At 41.6% G+C, this 20,372-nt stretch overlaps 1 protein-coding gene across 3 annotated transcripts in view; it reads right to left on the reverse strand.

Moving 5' to 3' along the window:
* Positions 1-19,920, reverse strand: part of SIPA1L2 (signal induced proliferation associated 1 like 2) — a 210,985-nt gene extending 191,065 nt beyond the window's left edge. The window contains exon 1 of one of the 3 annotated variants that reach the window (XM_075995464.1): positions 19,822-19,920. The gene's annotated coding sequence lies outside the window, so the exon portion shown is untranslated. Of the gene's footprint in view, positions 1-18,501; positions 18,770-19,821 lie in introns of those variants that run through there. The other 2 variants (XM_075995463.1, XM_075995462.1) reach the window with 2 other exon arrangements.
* Between the last annotated feature and the right edge of the window lie 452 nt (positions 19,921-20,372).

The following is a 20,372-nucleotide window of genomic DNA, read 5'->3' on the forward strand; positions in this document are numbered from 1 at the left end:
ATTAAAGAAAACTGTCCCTTCTTCTCTCTTCCTCTATTAATCTTTCACCCAGTGCCATGGAAGGGCTGCTTTGTTCAAAGTCTGTAGGCACATGTGTAGGGTTACCTGCTGATATTCCCTTCTGTACCCATTCCCCATCTGTCCCCTCTTGAAGGGAATGGACAGAGAAATCTTTTAGGTATAGCCACACACAAGGGAACAAATATCCAGTGGGGGACTGCTGCAGAGGACAGACCATCTGCAAAGGCAGTGATGACTCTGAAATAACAGAAAACAAATTAATATATTGGAATTCACAGGCTTGTGCCCTCTGTTCAACAGCTCTCTCTTCCTCTATCCTTTTAGCACAGGCTCAACTATTTATATGGCCTTCCCTCATTTAAAATAGAAAAACATTTTAACATTTTGGTGTTATCAGGGGACTCAAGTTAATAAAGGTTTTTCTACTGCTGTACACCCATATCTCTCTGCACATACTACACACATGAGGTGGTCCATCAACAGCTGAAGACCGCTCAGTACTCCTAGGGAGGCAGAGGCACAGAGACCAGAAACATACCCCCAAAGATGCGGTCCCCAATCCACCAGTCCATGGCCTGTTAGAGACCAGGCCACAGAGCTCTGCTGCCCTCCTTGCACCCAGCCCACACACACCTCCCCAACCCTGTCTATGGGAAAATTGTCTTCCATGAAACTCGGGAATGGGGGAGCACACAAGAGGTGAGTGGCAGGTGAGCTAGCAAAGCTTCATATGTATTTACAGCCGCTCCCCATTGCTCCCCTGCAACCTGCTCTGTCATATGTGGGAAAATTGTCTTCCATGAGACCAATCCCTGGTGCCAAAAAGGTTGGAGAAAACTGGCCCAAAGGAAAGCAGATCAGTGGCTAAGTTGTAGACAGGCTCACCCAGGCAGAGGGACTAGGAGATTCCATTATTCCATTTTAAGTCCATGGCCCCAAAATAAATCTTTCAAAGAATTCTCAATCCACTGGCTACTTACTCTCAATAGGGCTGTCATCATAAAGTCAAACACATATCTAACACTAACCCCAAACCCAATCCCTTTATAAAAAGTAACCTCTTTTCTAATAATTTTGTGTTCCACAATTTTTTTTGTTTCTCTGAAAAGTAACTCAGGATAATCACCCACATCAATCTACCCATAAATCAGTTTTGATGTTGTTGAACTTGTATGGTGAGTCATGTGACTAATTGTGATCATTAGGACAGTATTACCACTGTGGCTTCATAGTTAGTTGTCAACTGTTTAATACAAACGTGTACAAACTCCAGAATCCATTTTGTTCAAAGAAAAATTAACTATTCCTTTACAGAATGAACAGTTGGACCTAATCACCAATGACAGATCAAAGATAAATTCTGAAATACAATATCATTAGCTTACTTTTTGGATAAAAGTTTAGAGTGAACATATTGAACTTGCTGAAATTGCTTTAAAATCACTTCTTCTATTTCCATCAATGTACTTCTGTAAGAGGGTCTTTCTATAATGAATATTATTAAAGCAAAACAGAGAAATTATTTAGATACCTATTATCCCCTTAAATAGTGTGTTATCAGTTCAACCCTGTTACCGAGCAAAAAGGAAGCAAGTTCGCCTATCACATTAAATACTGATATGCATGGCATCTGCTCAAAATTTGTTATTAGACTTTAATACGGAAAACTGATCTCTTACTCATAACTTCTATTTGAACAACAAAAAGTTATGAGAGTAATTGTGACTCTATAAATCTCTGATACGCACACTTTCAGGGAACAAACAATTCTTTCAATGCTTTTCTTTTCTTCCTATGTTATGTTTATTGTCACTATATCTAAAGAAATGGAATTTGATGTCTGTTAGATCTAACAATAAACACTGGAGCTTTTTAATTTTGTAATGTATATTTCTGTTTTTTTCATAATTACTACTCAGAAGTACCAACCTGTGAGGAATTAGAAATGAAAGAAACTCGATTTCCTTCAGTCCTCTGCCACAGAGATACACTGTGCTGGGTGACATGGATGGCAACAAGACGCTGGATGAGACCCAAACTCACATGGAGAAACTCCCCTGCCAGTGCTAGGCGTGGCAAGGGCCCGGCCACCAAGGTGCTGGACACCACGCTTCTGGGGCTAATGTAAGGAGCAAAATCTCAGTGCTGCAGAAGATGTATGGAAGTAAACATGCCTCACTTATTTCTGTGTTTGTTTTTTTTTAAGTAAAATACATAATTCTGAGAGATACTGATAAACAGCAAAATATTTATACGCTTTCCACTATCTGTCTCCAAGGCTTAAAAACAAGTAAACAAGCAAACAAGCACACACACAACATCACCGGCAACACACCCTGACATCTGGGCCCAACACCAGGCCTTTAGAGGAGCTTACAGTTCATCTTCCTCAACGTGGAGAGGAAGCACCTTGACAACATGCATCTCTGAGTGGGAACGCACCAGAACCCAGGGCAGGGGCCTGATGGCACATGAGGTAGAACAAGGGTAGTATAAGAGGGCGTAGCTTTAACTTACATTTCTGTAAGAAAATGGGCTAAAGAGGGAATCTAAAGAGGGAATCTGCACTAACAATAGCCCCAAAGCCCTAAGGGCCACCAAGGTTCTCTGACCTTTAGCACATGCATCAGTTTTTCCTCCAGAATGGGTGGAAAGGTAAGCAGTGGACTTTACAATGTCTCTACCCCAAAAGATATTATTGAAAATATTAATATTTTCGCATGACCCTTTATACCAGATTTAAAAAAACACATCCTGACTCTAACACTGTAGAAGGCATAAAGAGAAGAAAAAGTAAAGTTACAGGTGGTCTCTAGCAAACCACTCACTTTTATTATGGAGTCGAGGGAACCATCTCCAAGTGTTAACCATGCTCTACACATCCTCCACAGGTGTCCGACATGGAACTGCCTTCCAACAATCCTGGAAGTTACTAGAAATCTCAACACTCAGAAGAATAGTGCAAGAATTAAAAGAAGGTGTGAACAAAATACAGATATGATCATAAAGATTGGAAGGATCCAGTTTTTAGAAATTTAACTTCCATTAAGTTATAATTCAAGAACAAAAAGGATATAATGTCAAAACATGTTTTGATGTAGCTCAAATTAATTCATATCAATTTAGGGAGCACAAAATATGATCTTTCAGGTGCTATGTGCTTTTTAAACCCACAGAACACACCCAGTATCTGAGCAACAGGAAGCCAAGATGGTTTTGAACACAAAAATGTAAGAATCACCCACAGGATTAGAGGCACAGCCCAGCAGGTCTTTATTCTGAGTCCAAAAATAACAGAATACTTAGTGGGAGGGCGCTGTGTAAAAACCACTTCTCTGAGGATTATTAGTATATCTGCAATTTCTTTGGCATCTCCTCCCACTCTTCCCACGAAGACATGAACTCTGAGAAACCTTCACCCTCTTATAGAAGCACTCTTTTTTCCTTCAGTTAAACTATCTGACCAACAAACTACCCTTGGTGTCATGTGAAATACAGGCTCACGCTCCATGCAGGGGCCACCAGATACTTCATGTAACAATGTAAGCAGAAAAAGATAAAGGGTTTTGGCTGATGCAATCGTGAATTATAAGGGTAAAGGCCAGTGTAAATGTTTACCCATTAATGGAAAGTGAAAGCACACACATTCTAGAAGCATGTTAATGTGGGATTTAATCAGACACCATAAATCATCAGGCCAGTTTTCCTCACTTATACAAAAGTTTAATATTTCAGTTAAGATACAGTAGAAACACCATCCTCAAAATTTATATACATTTGATCTAGCTGATTAAGTCCCACACTGCTCTTTTGTTCACTACAAACAAAAACATGTAAAAAATTCCCAAACTGCCACAGCATGAGTTGAAAACACACCATCTGCAGCTGCTTAGCCGCAGCTACTGCCCCCAAATCAAACGGAAGGCTCAAGAAATGCTCAGCTGTGTTCTCATTGCTCAGGAGGTTCCCTGAATCCTCCCATGCTTAAATTATCAGCAAAAATTAGCAAAATCTGCATAACCCATCTATAATATACCCTGAGCAGACAGTAGCAATGGAAAGGAAAAGAATGTAACTTTTGGATTATCAAAATGCCATAATGTTCCTGTTAACATAAAAACCATTCAGCCTTTCCATCCTATAAAAAACTTCACGTCATTTATTTCAACCAGAAGTTTGTCTTACCCTTCTAATTTAATAGTGGAAAGTGACAAATGCAACCCTATCACTAAGTTTTCCTTCTTTTGTAGATCTTGAGGAGCATGAACACGCCAACCTCCAAGAAAAAAATAAAATTTCAGCCCAAAGCTGCATACACTCCCTTAGCTTCAAGTAAATTGACCACAAATCTGTTCTCTCCAGCATTCTGCAAGAAATAAGCTCATGTTCCTCGTATACTGTGGATGTTATGAGGTGACCCTATGGAAGGAATATTTGTGTCTGGTATCGCCAAAATTACTAGACACACCCTTGAAAACTCACAGGATAACTCTAGAGAACACAAAACTCAAGGGGCCTGGGGAATGGGGCCACACTCCACCCCCACACCCTCTTGACACCATGGTGTGTTTAACAAGGCACTTGCCCTCCTTTAGCCTGGAGAGACTCAGAATCTACTCCACATGGTCTCCAAAGCCTACAATGGATCAGAACGGGCTCTTCAAGAGAGTCTTTCAAGATGCTAGTCAACAGTCTGCTCAAGGTCCTTTCAGGCTAAAGCAGCGTAATGTGAGCTCATTATGGGGGGGAATCACACGCACAATTGCGTCCTTACTATTTGCCCCTGACCTGTCCCAGCTCTTCTCAGAGCAGAAGATGGTGCCTGGACGCCAATGGAACTTCCTCTGAATGGCAGGAAAGCCAGAGGGCCCTGCAGACATTCGAAAAATTTTTGTTCCCAGGAAACCCTCTGGCTCCTGAATAAATGATTACCATTATTCCATTCATCAATTGTCTCTTAAGCCTTCTATTATGAGTCTGAATTTTAAACAGCGACTAGGTCTTTTATCACATCCCCTGATCCATGTCCCCAGTAAGATTTCTTTCAAAGTTACAGAATCTGTCTGCAATCTCATTATTATTAGACTTTAGCCTCCCTTCCTCCACCCAGAACTAAACCGCCTTCAATGGAGCAAAAAACAAAACCAAAAACTACTTTGAGAAATATTATTAGAAAATCAACTGCATTTCCATAATGAAAGCACCACGTGGGCAACACCCTATCTGCCTCACTCACTGCCATTTCTTGAGTCCCTAGAACTGTTCGTGGCACAAAAGAGCATCCAGTAAGTATCTGACAAGTGAATGAACACATGTGAGCATCTGCTATAAGACATGCAGCTTTTCTTAACAAATCTTCTCTGTAATACTATGAGGCAGATCCAACTTTCTCCATTTACAGGTGCAGAAACTTAGTCTTTTCAAGAGGAAGCAGTTATGAGTCCCATAACCATGGAAAAGGCCCCTCAGTCTTAGCACGTCTGTGATCTACTCAAAATATCTGGGTAGGCCTGCAACGAGCGGCCCAAGATCACAAGGACATTTATTCTGCAATAGAGAGGCAGGTACCAGGGAAGTCCCAAACACAGAGTTCTAATATCCAGCATCAAGCAAAGCACCATAAAACCCACCGAGCAAAGCAAAATCAAACAACTGGCAATGCTAACTCACAGGACTAAAATGGAAGCAATGGATGGCCCAGCATTCCCTGAAGTTAGGTCATGTCACAAAAATCTCCAGAAGAATAAAAGCAAAGTGATATAGACCCTTCTGGGCCAGCACTTTAGACAACCCACTTCCTGGGTGCCCCTTCCCTTTTCAGCAAGCCTGAATGCAGACCACTCGATGCAGTACGGTGTGGTGAGGCCAACGCACTAAAGTAGAGAACAAGATGGAAGGCAGTTGGGTCCATGAGCATTAGGTGGAGGAAGCAGTCCACCTGCCCAGACCTCAGGCTGTCCCACAAGAAAGTCATCAGCTTCTCTCTTGCCTGACATTACATTTTGGAATAGCTTTTAGAGCAGGGAGAGCTACCCTAACCAATATGGTCCTAAAGAAAAATCTTCCTATACTGACAGCACATTGTATATGCAAAACAGATATGGTCCTAAAGAAAATCTTCCTATAGTGACATGTTGTATATGCAAAACAGTCATTAACCCACTACAGCTGAAGAAAACTTTTTTTTTTTTTGGACAAAGTCTCACTCCACCACCCCGGGTAGACTGCAGTGGCGTCATCATAGCTCACAGCAACCTCAAACTCCTGGGCTCAAGCAATCCTACCTCAGCCTCCCAAGTAGCTGGTACCACAGGCTTGTGCCATGAAAACCAGCTAATTTTGTTTTCTATTTTTAGTAGAGACGGGCTCTTGCTCCTGCTTAGGCTGGTCTTAAACTCCTGAGCTCAAGCAGTCCTCCAGCCTTGGCCTCCCAGAGTGCTAGGATTACAGGTGTGAGCCACTGTGCCCAGCCAAGAAAACTTTTTATTAGTTTGGTTTATGGCTGGGGAGGGTTAGCAACTCAGAACTTCAGCAACAAAGGAAACAGCAAAGAGGGCAGTTAATTAAGTCTAGAATTTTATTTTTAAGTCAACTAGGTTTTTATTTTGTTAGCCAGTATCTTTAGTACAAGTGATTTTAAAATCTGGGTTTTTTTTTTAGGTTTAGTTGATTAGTCTTCTCCATATAGTAGCATGAAACTGAACTCAGGAAATTTTAGTTTTAATAATTGTTGCATTTGAACTAGAAATAATTCCTCAGTTTTACAAAGATAAACAGATGTATTTTATTTCACCTGAAGTGTTCCTAGTAGCATATGCCAATAAACAAGTAATGCATCAGAATCCATCTCTTCAGTAGCTCAGCCCAATGCCGTGAGACAGCCTGAGCAGCCCTGCAGCAAGTTTTAGCAAACTAACAAAAGCAGCACCTGATTTTCAGAATATATGGGTGGGATATAAGAAGAAACCCAGTAGGAAAATGGCCAGATCCAATATGAAAATCACAACCCTGTAGGGAAAGGGGAAGTTGAGATGTGACTTAAGATAAATACACAAGCATCTAAAAGGAATTGCTCCTACTAGCACTTGACAAATGGATATGACCTTTGAATAGGGCATGTGATCAAGATGAAGGTAAAGCAAGCACAGTGTAGCAATAATATTGTAAAGTATATGACAAAGTAAAAAAAATAATTTGCTGAGTGAAAGAAGCTTTACACAAAACAGTGCATACTGCATGATTCCATGTATATAAAGTTCAAGAACAGGCAAAACGTATCTATGGTTAAAAAAAAGGGGGGGAAGGGGAAACGACTGCCTGAGACAGAGATGAAGGTGAGGGGTGGAGGGGTAAACTGGGCAGGGGTATGACAGAACTTTCTTGAGTGGTAGGAATGTTTCAGATCCAAACAGAAGTGTGGGGTTACATGGCTATATGCACTTGTCAAAACTCACAGAATGATATACTTAAAACTTGTGCATTCCACTCTTTACCTTTTCCCTCAGAAAAAAATGTAAAAGTTTTTAACTTATTTATAACATGCATGCTGAAGTGTTTAGTAGTAAAGTGTACTAATGTGTGCAACTTATTTTGAAATGCATAAAAAAAAAGATGGATTAATGGATGGGTAGAAGATGGATAGCTACCTATAAAGCAAATAGTGTCATATGTAACAATTGTAGAATCTAGGTGGTAGGTACAGTGATGTCCACTATACTACACAATATTTTTAACTTTTCTGTATGTTTGCAAATTTGCATAGTAAAATGTTGGAGGAAAGTATATGGTGATTACATCAAGATTTATTGTTTTAAACTTTAAGGGATAATGCAAATCTTACCCAGCCCTTTCTGTTACTTCATGGGACATAAAAATGGAAGTGAACTCATGCAACAGAACATCAGTAGCAAATGAACACACATCCCAGAGAAAAATGCATGGTGCACCAGACAGTGCATGGGACACCCAGGTGAGGCAAGCTCTTATTGTGCACAGCCATCCTGCCTAATGCTGCCCTGATTTAAAACTTTTATTGCTCTGAATAATTTTCAAACAAATTACTTTGGTAAATCAATTATCAAGTTATAAATTCCAAAATATAAAGCCTCAAAACAAAACACATGATCTTGAGTTTCAAATATAAAACTGTGTGTATATACTCTGGACAAACAATTGAAACAGATTCAGTAGTTTTATACCAAAACATCAATTATATTGCTAATGCATCCAAAATAATTTTTCCTTTAGGTTTATGACATATTCTATAACCTTTAGTAAATTACAGTAAAAAAAAATCAGAATGGCTATCTTGTATGATAGACAAGTTAATAATCACCACTTCAAAAATACTGTCCATCACTTCTCTTTGATGTTGCTTTTGTTAATAAAATCCATATCTGGAGTTGTAAAACCTAAACCAGGCAAAGAGATGAGTTTGATTTTAAGCAGACCGAGTTAATAGAGACACTACCATGATAAATGAACAACTGAGAGTGTTTTGTACATACATGCTGGTCCCAGACAGAGCCTGGAGTGTCCCTGAGTACAAGAAGCCCTCAGCAAAAATTCAAACCCTAACCATTTTCCAGAGCTTAAGTTCTACCTTCCTTGAATGTTTTCCTGACTAAGCAAACCTACCTTACTCTCAGCTAACCATGGAGTCTTTCATCTGAAAGGAGTTGTAGTGCCATCTCTCCTATGCCCTCATTTACACAGGAATCTTTTCCTAATATATCTGTCTACCAGCTCTGCCAGACACTTACAGTGGAATGGGTAATTAGTTCATCACCTAATAAGGCACCCATGCAATAGGTCTGGTGAGTGGCTAAACCATTCTCTGATAATTCTGAATTGGTTACAGGAAGTCTGATTAGAGAAGCACCCAAAGGCCCCTTTGAGTCCTAAAATTCTACAAAGTCAGTTAATTTTCTAACTGTACCCGACACTGACCTGGAGCTGGAGGATAGGGAGAGAAGGACAAGGTACCTGCCATCAGTGGTCTCATACCTTTGGATGCCCCCGTTAACATGGAACTCTTAGAATGCCAGAGTTTAAAAAGACCTCAAGATGGTGTGGCCCCACATCCTCATTTTAAAGTTGGATCATATTTACTGCCTCAAGAAGCTGAATAAGTTACACAAGGCCACGAAATAACCCTTCACCCCACCTCTATCTTCTTGCAATAGCAGGAAATTCTACTTTGCTCTTCTATACAATGCTCCAAGTAGGTTTTTTTAAATAAATTACCATTTTTCTCCTTAGTTTTACCTTATCCAGAAAAGGAGAAAGTAAAAATTCACCTTTAAACACATTAATGCTTGCAGGAATGAGCAGGAAAACAAGTGCTTATTGCCAGGACCCTGCTCCATGAAGGGAGGTGCCTTGACATACACTTCTCTCCTCCCTCAACACCTCCCAGGGTGCTATCTCAAGGGAAGTACAGATGTGATAAGTATTTGCTGTTGGAATGACAAAATAGTAAGATCAGAGCGTGTCTCCTGAAACTCTCCTAGGGCCTTGCTCCTGATTCTATGCACATATCCTGTGCCGACTCAACATCCCTCTGCTCCACAGCTTATTTCAGAAAGAACTTAGTTATGATGCCAAGCTAAGAGGATGAATTTAGAAAGCTCCACATAACCAGACGCACAGCGACAGCAGCCATCAGACATCACCCAGATTTAACTGCCCTAAAATTAGCAGTTGGAGCAAAGTAGTTACTGCAATGATTGCGTCAGAGCTATCCTGACTGGCAAACTGCCAGTTTTAAACAAATTGTCCTGCTTTCCCTACCAGGGAAACAATATTTTGGAACAGAGCCAGCTAAGCATTTCAGTGAATGTTCAAATTCTAGCTTCGCTATTAATGTTTTATAATTCAATGACAAGGTGAACAAAGTCTATATGGGCTACATCTGCAAGGGTGTTATTTTCTTTGTTGTAAGCACTTATTCTTTGGGTGAGTAAAGTACTGTGGATGAATCCTTTTAAATATTTAAATGCCTGAAATTTATTTAGGGATTCACATTCAACTGGCTTAAACAAAGATTATGCAAATCTAGCAAAGTATAAATGCAAAACAAAAATTGTTTTCCTCTCATACCTCTTTTAATCTTGGCAAAGACTCAGGGGCTAAAAAAAATGTTCTCTGCATGATCACAGAACCCACTTGCTTCTCAACAAAGAATATATAACCTGATTCAATCAGGAGAACTGCTACCTCACTTAAAATTACAAAATTTCTAGTTAATAATACATGATCTACTAGCTGATTGACCAGGGCATTTTTTAGACTAGAACAATAAGCTCATTAGCCCAATCCTCAGCCCTCACATTCCCCCTTTCAGGGAGAGTAAGTAGGATAATTCCACGTTCTCATACGTACACACCTTGTTTACTCCCTCCCTTCTTCCTCCCTCTCTTTTCATTCATTTCTGGTATAAAGATTTGCTGAGACTACCATACCTTACAAAGCAGCTGCAGAACCAAGGAAGAGGCACTACAGTTGGAGTCAAGAGACCTAGGTTTAATATATAAGAAGTAGGATTCAGAAAACCACTTTCTCTCATTAAACCTTAGTTTTTGCATCTGTAAAAGGGAAAAATCCTACCAGGCTTAAAGGTTCTTGTTAAGTTATCTCTGAAAGAACATAAATGAAAGTTCAAGTATAATAAATTTTCAAATTTGCCTTTGGGGACAGCTCTCCCCAATTCTTTATTCAGTTCATAACTCAAAAACATTAGTCTCCTTTACTCACTCTTACAATTTAAAACTTTTTAAATGGGAAAACTGATCCATTATTCCAAGCAAATAACTTAAAATGATCCTCAAACAAAATCATTCAATAAATTGGACATTTCTATATAATAAGACTCTCTCAGCCTTGCATACAGCTCCCATAATATAGCATGCCTTAATACACAAATGTAAACAAACAGAAGTTAGAATGATATCCTCCAGGTTTCATGTAATAAAGGAATTAGTATTATGTCAGGATAGTAAAGTATTTTTACCATCTAAAATTAAGCTACAGCTACTGAACACCTACTATATTTAAAGGCATAAATACAATTCTAACGTCCTTTGCAAACTTCAAATTTAAAGTACTAAATCAACAAAAGATGTACGAATGGGATTTAAAAAATCATTACTTCCTGTAGAAATTATCATTGCTAATGGTTGAGAGAGAAACAACTACAGATAAAGTTGCACAATTCAGAAATCATTTCTTTTCAGTAATCTTTATTAATAAGCCCAAACCAAGGCTTTTAAGTGAACTGCAGCCTCATAGGCTTCAAATAGTCATGAATGGGGACCAGACTTTGAACCCTGGGAAAGATGTAAACCACAATCTCTCATGAAAGGAGAATACCCAAGGGCGCCCAGACTCCCCGGAACCACACACACCCCTTTGAATGGAGCTATAAAGGTCTTGATGTACCAGATGGAAAACTGTTAAAACCCTCTTCAGAAACAACTTCCACATTTTTACCAATTCCCTATCAGAGCTCAATCACAGGTCAAATGACTCAGAAAAGATATAAAATGAGGTACAATGGTTATTGAGACAGATCATATACAATAGAAACAAGCAGAACTTTGAGGCAACACTATTTGATTCAACAAAAGTCAAGATACAAAAAGTTCTTTCATGTCCAAATCCACAACTCCAAATCACTTCTTTAATAAATATTTGTTTGCTGAGAGCCTATTATGTGGCAAAAACCACCTAAGTGCAAGGAATATAGTAGTAAACCAGAAATGTCCCTGTCTCTATGATGCCCTTATGTTCTACTGAAGTGAGACAGAAGGTAAACATAAAAGGTAAACATGATACAATATCTTATCAGCATTGGTAAGTGCTGGAGATTAAAACTGCAAAGCAGGGTAGGTGGGAGTCGGTTCTAGTTTAGCTGGAAGCTGCAGGAGAGACAAGCAAGGCTTACAGTTCTCTCTCCTCATCCATTCCCAGCCCACATGCTCTACCAATGGCTGGGAAGCCAGGTCTCATCTGAACCAGCAGTGGCTCTGCACCGTGTTCTGTCTGGCCAATCACATACAGACAAAACTACACTGTTAATCCACATTTGTAGCATTGTTCCTACTCTTTTAGAGGTTGCTGGATGGGCAAATGATTAGTCATGTCCTTCTACCCTGATCCTGAGACTGGTGATGGTTGAGTGTAATAGTATGATGCTTCTTTTGCCAAGTTCAACTAGAAGCTTTCCAAGGAGAAAAGTATAACTGAGGGAGGGAGGGAGGGAAGGAGGGAGGGAGGGAGGGAGGGAGGGAAGGAAGGTCAAAACAAGTGACCCACAAGCAGTTCTGTAAGAAAACCAGCCAAAGTCAGCTCAGAAAAAAAAGAATAAATACAATAAATATAGGGTCCATTAAGACTGAAGTCTCCCTTGGGCTTCCCTCACAAGACCCTGCAGGCCCTTTAGAAATTCTGTTTCTGAACAGTTATGAACTCTAACTAGTCACAGTGGTAAAGCAGTGGTCTTCAGACAGGAACTACACATTTCAAAGGATAACAAATGAGCCCCTGAGGTGCAAGAGAAAATATTTCAACTTCTATTTATTTTTAGTATCATCATCTTAAAATTTACATTTTTGTTTATGTTTTATAATGTCCATAATATCTTAGCATAGTAAAGTATATGTATATACATACATATGTATTACAGACATACACATATGTACAAAGATGTACAAACATGTATCTGTATATGCATACATATATGGACAGTAATATGCATATTTATGTATGTATATGCATATATATGGACACACTTAGATAGGTGAGTGTATATAGATGGGATGCATGTTGGGAAACGTTTAGAGACCCTGAGGGCATTAAACACTTGAAACAGCAGTGTTTCCTTCCTGGAATTTCAGTTTCTAAATGACATTTTATAAATTCCAATACAAAAAGTACAGTATCCCAGACTATTAATACTGCTGAACCACGTGAAAAACCAGTGTTCAACAAGGAACCAAATGTCTTATCAAAAACACCACTAGAAGATAGCAAAAGTAATCATTATGCTAACTATACAAGACACTATGCCCTAAGTATTTGTCAGAAATTTTCTTATAACTCCACACAATAGTTTATCTCAGCAAACTTAAGTTTTTATTTTCCCAAAGAGTTCTTAGTTTCCACAGTAACAATTTTTAATATTGGCTCTTTACCCAGAGTTTATTACTTAAGAGTAATTGAATATACAACTAAATAGCCTAGTTTGGACTACTCTGATTTCTTGAACAGCTCAACTAAATGGCGATTTCTCACAACAGATTTAGCAAATATGCAAAAATGAAAAATATGGAGTAATCTAATAGAAAGAGTTCAACATGTCTCTTATGGCTAAATTAATGAAATAGGAAGAGAAGTGTATCAACTAATTAAAACACTAGGAAAACAGGAAAAGATTGTGTTTCTCTTCCCTACTATCTGAAAGCAATTCAACATAAGACAATACCAAACTGAAAACTGAGTTTAAGAAAGTCCAACAACTCTATACTCTTTTCAGTGCCTAAGGCTCCAGAAATCACAGGTCACAGTATGGCCCTAGTTTCTCAGTCATCCAGTCAGTCATTAAACAACTATTTCTTAATCACAAACAGTGCAGAATATGGTCCTAGTTACTAGGGACACACTAAAAATGAACTCATTTATTACTCAGAATAACTTGGTCAGCAGAACCAGCAAAGGAGGTCTGACAAGCTCTTCCAGGAAATCTGCGTGGAAAGGTGGAGATATACCAGCTAGTTATAAGAAATTAAGCATATTAGCACTAAATTATAACCAAAGAGTATGAGTCCTTTATAAACCTACAGGGAAGCTTCCAGAGACAATATCTGTGGTGGTCAGCCACTTGAACAATTTCATCAGTGACTTATAGACCATATGATCTAATGTGCAGGCAGTATTTCTTTGGGAGGACGGGCAAAGGTGCTAAATAAGATAATCAAATTCCAAAAAGTACAATGGGAAAGATCGGCTAAAATAGAACAAATCAAACACAACAAATGTTAGGTCTTACATTTAGTATAGCATAGGAAGACATAGCTCTATGGCAGCATGTGATTAAGGACTCTGGGGTTTTAGTGAACAGGAAACTCACTTAGTCAAAGTAGCATGGCCACCGGAAGAATGAATGTAAACTTGGACTAAACCATTGCAAGCAGGACATGTAACCTAGGAAGGGCACTCCTGCTGCATCCCACAAAGGTCAAGTTGCATGAAGAACATTCAGTTGTGGGCCCAACTTTTACAGATATGTACTGCTCCTTGAATAACTGAAATATTTCTGGAGGATTTGTTCTATAGGCCACCAAGGGAATAGCAATCGAATAAACAGGTTGAATTACATTTTGCTTCTACAGGTCAAAAAAAAAACAAAAACTAAAAAATAAACTTTCTAGTACACAAAACCATCAAAAAGGTGATCTCCACCCTTTACTGACAATGTTGGGGATTGCTGGAAGGCCACTTACAGAGATTACATAAAGGGATCCAAGTATCAAAGAAGGGTTAGTTGGGAGGCTCAGTGATTTCCAAACCCTGGCCCTTAGTGAAATCTTCAATGATCCATGCAAAAGGAAAAAGCGTCTGTGTGTGGGTGGGTATATGCACATGTGTGAGGTAATTTTTAACAAATCTCCTCTCCGGTTGGGAAGAACTCTCCTTTAGCCTGAAAGAATATATATCTTTCCCCCTTCCCCCACATTTTTTGGTGTATTAATGTATGTTAATGAAATGCACTTGACAATAGATAGGATTTCCTATTGTTAATTTCCAATACACTTATGCAGCAACATTAAATGCTGACAAATCTGACAAACCCTGAAAACTTGCTTTTTTTTTAAAAAAAAACTTTACAGGTAGATGAAAACAAAAAGTATAGAAACAATAGGAAAAGATAACCTTTAAGGACCTTTCTGGTCCAGAGATATTATGACAACTAGACTCAACTTGCTGCATATTTTCTTTCTTCTTACTATCCAATTGATTATATAGTGTTATGCATGGTAAAAAAAAAAATCATCAGTGAATTCAGTTACACTAAATATGAAATTCTGGAGAAACAGAACTTTACTTGATGTAAAACAGCAAGTACGATCTGGCTCCCTTCTACTATTACTGCTCTTTGAAACCAAAGTTTATGAATCAAGTTCAAAAAGGATAAAAGTAATCTATATCTAAAGTTGTACAGCTTTTAAATTCCTATCACATAGTTAGCCCTCTTTTAAAAGGAGTCATAGCTAAATGTCAACTGGAACAGAAAAGCAATTTCTGAATATTAATTTCAAGGTAAACCAAGTAGCTATAAGTCTCATGAGTGTTCACAAACTTACTATAAGCCAAGACAAAGAAAAGACAATCATGAAAAATATAAACTATCCAAATCAGACAGGCATTTTCATTACTCTAATATTTATTTTAAACATTAAAGAAACCTAAAATCGTATTGCTGAAAGGTACCATGGAAATACATTAACCAAACTCATTCATGACAGTGAAAGAGCCAGGAAGTTCAAGGTTCCTGTCCCTCTGCCTACTCTCTTTCTACTCTCACCCAGCAAGGGAATTAGGTATATTAATAGAAGCGAAAAATCTAAGTCATGGTTCACTGTATTCTTTAGGACTGTACTTCATATTTCATTCAAGTTTGAGACAGGAAAAAAAAAACTTGTTTTTTCAGTTAACAATAACAGTCTAAATTTTCTTCAAATTCAGCATACCTTTGAAAGGATTTGTAATCCTAAACCACCATCCTAAGTAGATCAGCAGTTCAAAGACTCAATGCCTTCCTGGGTCTCAAAAAATAATCCTGCATTTACCAATTATGGCTGGGGTAGGGAGCTGTATCCACATAAATACATACTTCTTACAAAGTATTCAGTAAACACAACCACAATTAAACTAGTTTTGATGCCCAAACACAATACTTTTAAACCAGTTTCAATTACCAAACAATTGTCCTTTCAGGGGAGCTCACTATTCCCTCACTTTCAGAAATAGATTATTCATTTCAAAGTGAATAATCTACTTCCCCTTTTGCCTCAGGTAAAAAGATCCCCAGGTGGACAGGTGTTTACTAAGTTCAGGTATCAAGGAATCCTTCGAAATAACAGTCCAGTCTTGAGAGAAATAAAAAAGAAAATCTTCCAACCCATATTACACAGCTTTAACTACAATAAGCATAGAAGCCATACCATGATGATCTGGTAATTCTATTAGACTAAAAGTTGCATAAAATTAAAGCTCTTTGAGAAACATGTAGGACTTAAACACATAAAAAGCATTTTATGAAAAATATATACTTAAATCAACTGGGTAAAATCTGCAGCCCAAACGCCAAAGTCAGAAGCTCCACCCCCATACCTGTGATGTAGCTCTGGCTTTATTTTCCAGACCAAGTGCTCACACAGCTTCTTATTCAAGTTCATTTCACCCCATCTATAGGTAGCATGTGGGTACTGATAAAAGCTGTTCCATTTCCTACTTCCCAAATGTTTGCTCGGTAATTTTTCTTTTCTCATTTTCCTCCAGCTATTTATGAATACACTCTAATTTAGAACAAACAAACTGAACATGTCATAGTTTAAGCTGAGGAAGGCACACAATAAATGAGAGCTATAAAGATAACCTCAAGATATTTCCCCAGTTTATATATAAATTTGTCTATGTAGGCAGGATTTGGACTGGCTGCCGTGGTCTTGCTTTAGAATAAAAGTACTTAAAAATGTAACTGGGAACCTGCAGTTGCTGGTGGTGCTGAAATGGTTAACTACAGGCTATTGTGCTTGTCATAAAAGGGGTTGTGCTTAGAAATGAAAAACCAAACATCATCTGAGAAGAAGGAAATAAAGATGTTCCTGATACAATCCCCGGTATGAATCATGCAGATACACTTCAGCTGCATCTCTTCCCTAAATGGATCAATAGCATCTTTAGGAAGAATCAATGTGATCTGTACCCAAAACTCAAGAAAGAGTACACTTTCCCATGAATAATATACTCTCATACCTCTCTGAATCAAGCAGTGAAACTCAATCAAGCAGAAAACATCTTGTAAGTGGAAATGTTGTCTAAACAGGATTATAAAACTCACAGAACTCTGAATTCTTCTGAATAAGCCCAAACATGGAACAGACATTCTTAAATATGTGACTAAATCCAGTAACCAAGTTGTCTCTTGAAATTCACCTTTAGGAATGCCAGAAATAATAAGCCACCTTTCAGTATTGCAAAATACTGGTTTGTATAACTTTTCAAAGGAAGTAATATATTAAAGAAAAAAAAAAAGCAACAGCTTTGGAGATTTTTTCTTCAATAACTAATTGTAAGACTAGAAAAATTATAACCTAGACAGCAAACATAGGCAACTCAAATGGGCAGTTTACTAAATGCCTGTCATAAGAAAGCCATCTAGTGTTAACGTTTAGAAATGGAAACTGCAGACAAAAGAGGCAAAGAAAAGAAAAATCTGCGCGACTGTTTTGAACTTACTGAGCAAACCCATGAGAATCACCAAGATTCTTTGGGGGTTTTTTGTTTGGTTTTCTTGTGTTTTTTTTTTAAAGCCATCCTTGTCAAAAGCAAGTCTAAATCTAACCAAAATTCAAAATGTCTAAAATTGTATTTAGAACAAAATCACGTTTTGGTGAACACCATTCCGTGACCGATGCACTTGATTTTTCCAACACTCACGCTGGAGTCATCTTGGGCTGAATTAATTTAACCGAGGCCGGCTAATGATGACAAATATCTCCCAGAGGGGTAATGCCAAGTTGTTCTCTCTTCCCGGGAAGCCTCGGCTCCCGCTTGCGGGTGAGGAGCAGAAATTGATTCTCTGGGTTTGCGGCGCGACTGAGAATTAATCTGTAGGTGCTCCTGGGATATTCCCCGGACGGGGTCCGGCGTCCCTCACCGGCATGCGGGGCCCAGAAGAGGCCCAGGAGCGGGGACCGAGCAGGGCACGAGCTGGCTGAGGAGGGGGCAGACGGGTCGCGCCGGGCGAGGAGGGTGCTCGCCGGCTGCCCGCAGCCTCACCGAGACAGAGCGGTCCGGGGAGGGCGCGGGGCGTCCCTTCCAGGCAGCAGCCTCGCGGCAAGTTCGCCCAGTCCGCCCGCCGGCGCGCCGGGAGCCGCGTCGGGCAAGCGCGAGCCCTTCCCCGAGCGCCGGTCAGAGCGGAGTTCAGGCACCTGGAAGGGTCCTGCCGCCGCCCGTGTCACCGAGACGGGAACAACCTTCCCGCCGACCGAGAACTTGGGGAGAAGAGCGAGCGGCGCGGCGCCTCTTCCACCCCGGGCTCCGGAGCGAGGGCGCCTCAGGAGCCGGACCCGCGCCGCCCGCCGCTCCCACCGACACCCCCGAGGGCAGCCCCTTCCCTCAGGGACAGTCCGCGCCCGGCCGGGCCACCTCCAGCCGACCCTCGCCTCGCTCCCCGTCCGCTCCACCGACACGCACCTCGGGAACGCCGTCCGCTGGGACCTGCTACAGCCCGCGCGCGCCGGGCGGCGCGTACCGGAGCCGCCGCTTCGCCGCCCGCCGCAGCCGCGCGCTGCCCATCGGCCCGGACTCTCCCCACGCCGGGCTCCGGCGGAGGCGCCCCGGGACCCGCCGGCTGCGGCTAGAGCTCTCGGCCTGCGCTCGGCGGCCGGCGGGGGCGCGGCGCTCCTCCTCCGTCCTCCTCCTCTTCCTCCTGCTCCGCCGGCTCCTCCCGGGCTCCCAGTCTGCCGCGCCGGCTCCCGACGCCGCCGCCCGCCGCCCTGCGGCCCCGCCCCCTCCGGCTCTGCGGCCTCCCATTGGCCGCCGCCTGCAGGCCCCCTCGGCCCCGCCCCGCGATTGGGCGCGGGCGCCGTCCGTCCCACCGGCCGCCCGGCTCTGGGCGCAGCCGGCCCGCGGTTCCCAGGCCCAGGCGCGCGGGAGCGGTGCGTGCGGGAGGGGCTCGGCGCCCTTCCCCGGCAGGGCTGCGGGGCGCGGGGCGGGCGCTGAGGAGCTGGGGGCGATGCAGCCTACCTGGACCCCGGCGTCTGGAGAACCGTCGTCGTTCTCCTCGGGACTCGCTTTCGCCCCTCTGAGGAGAAAGTTAAAAACCCCGAATCTGGCTCCGAGCCGCCCCCTGGCGCAGACGCGACCCACTCGGCCGCTGCTCGCCCGAGCTGGGAACGGACGCGCAGGCCCGGCGCTCGGGTCCCTGCGCCTCGGGAGCCTGAGTGTCGCCGGCCGCGCGACTCGCATAGCCCAGGACGCCGCAGAAACGCCGGCCCCGCGCCCGCGTAGACGGCTGCCAGGCTTTGAAGCGATCCCCTCAGAAAATGTCACCGCGAGGCGGGAGCTCGCACCGCCGAAGCAGGTGCCCTGCGCCCAGGGTTTGGGGGGTGGGATGCACGGAGAAACACGTGAGGACATAGAATGTTAACTAGAGGTTAGAGGGCCGCCAGCGTGCGGGAAATGCGGCTGAGGAAAGACCTTTCGGAGCCAGGAGGGAGGAGGCAGGGAGAGCCCAGCAGTCCAGGCCGCTCGCCCCTTCCTCCCTGCCCGCCAGGCCAAGCTCCTGGATCTTCAACTTTTTATACGCAGTTTCTCTGCTTGCCTAGGAAATGTCGATCACTGGCGACAAAGCATTGCATGGAACTATTAATGTCAACTGCTTGACACTGAATTGGATGCTGGGCGATTAAAGAATCTCAGAAGAATCTTTTAAGATAGACTGCAGTTGTCTGTGCCTAACACCTATAAGCAAGAATAAATAAATAAAGCAGGTTTAGGTAGCCTCTGACTTACCTTCCAGGCCGTATGATTTCTGAAGCAGGCTGTGGTCAGAGCTTCGGGCTAGGTTCCCTGAGACTGGATTGGAGCTTTCAGTTCCTCCTGCTCTACAGGCAGACTTCTTCCTGCAGAGAGAATGTTATCTTACTTCTCTATCACAAACACTTCCTAGAACACAGCCCTATTCAAAGTTAAGTAGAGGCAGTCCCTCCCACACTATATTTCTCTGTGATCTAAAGCATGTACACGTTGTACAATCTCTTTTTAAGACATTGGCATATTATATGGGTATGGGTATAATCAAACATGACAGAAAGCAATCCTGTGACCCGATAAAATTCCTGAGAAATTATCAACCCATTAGCATTGGTAAAACTGTCCTGTATTCACTCAACAAACATGTATGGCAACCCTGTGATGTTCCAGCCCATGCTAAGTGGGATATAAAAATGCACAGGACATAAGAACTGCTCTTCAGAGCTCACCGTCTCACACATGTAGATCTTCATAGGTTGTACATGCTCCACAAGAGGTACGAACAAAATCCTACAGGAGTGTTCATAAGG

The sequence above is a fragment of the Microcebus murinus genome, chromosome 19 (assembly GCF_040939455.1).
Source record: "Microcebus murinus isolate Inina chromosome 19, M.murinus_Inina_mat1.0, whole genome shotgun sequence".
NCBI classification, from domain to species: Eukaryota; Metazoa; Chordata; class Mammalia; order Primates; family Cheirogaleidae; genus Microcebus; species Microcebus murinus.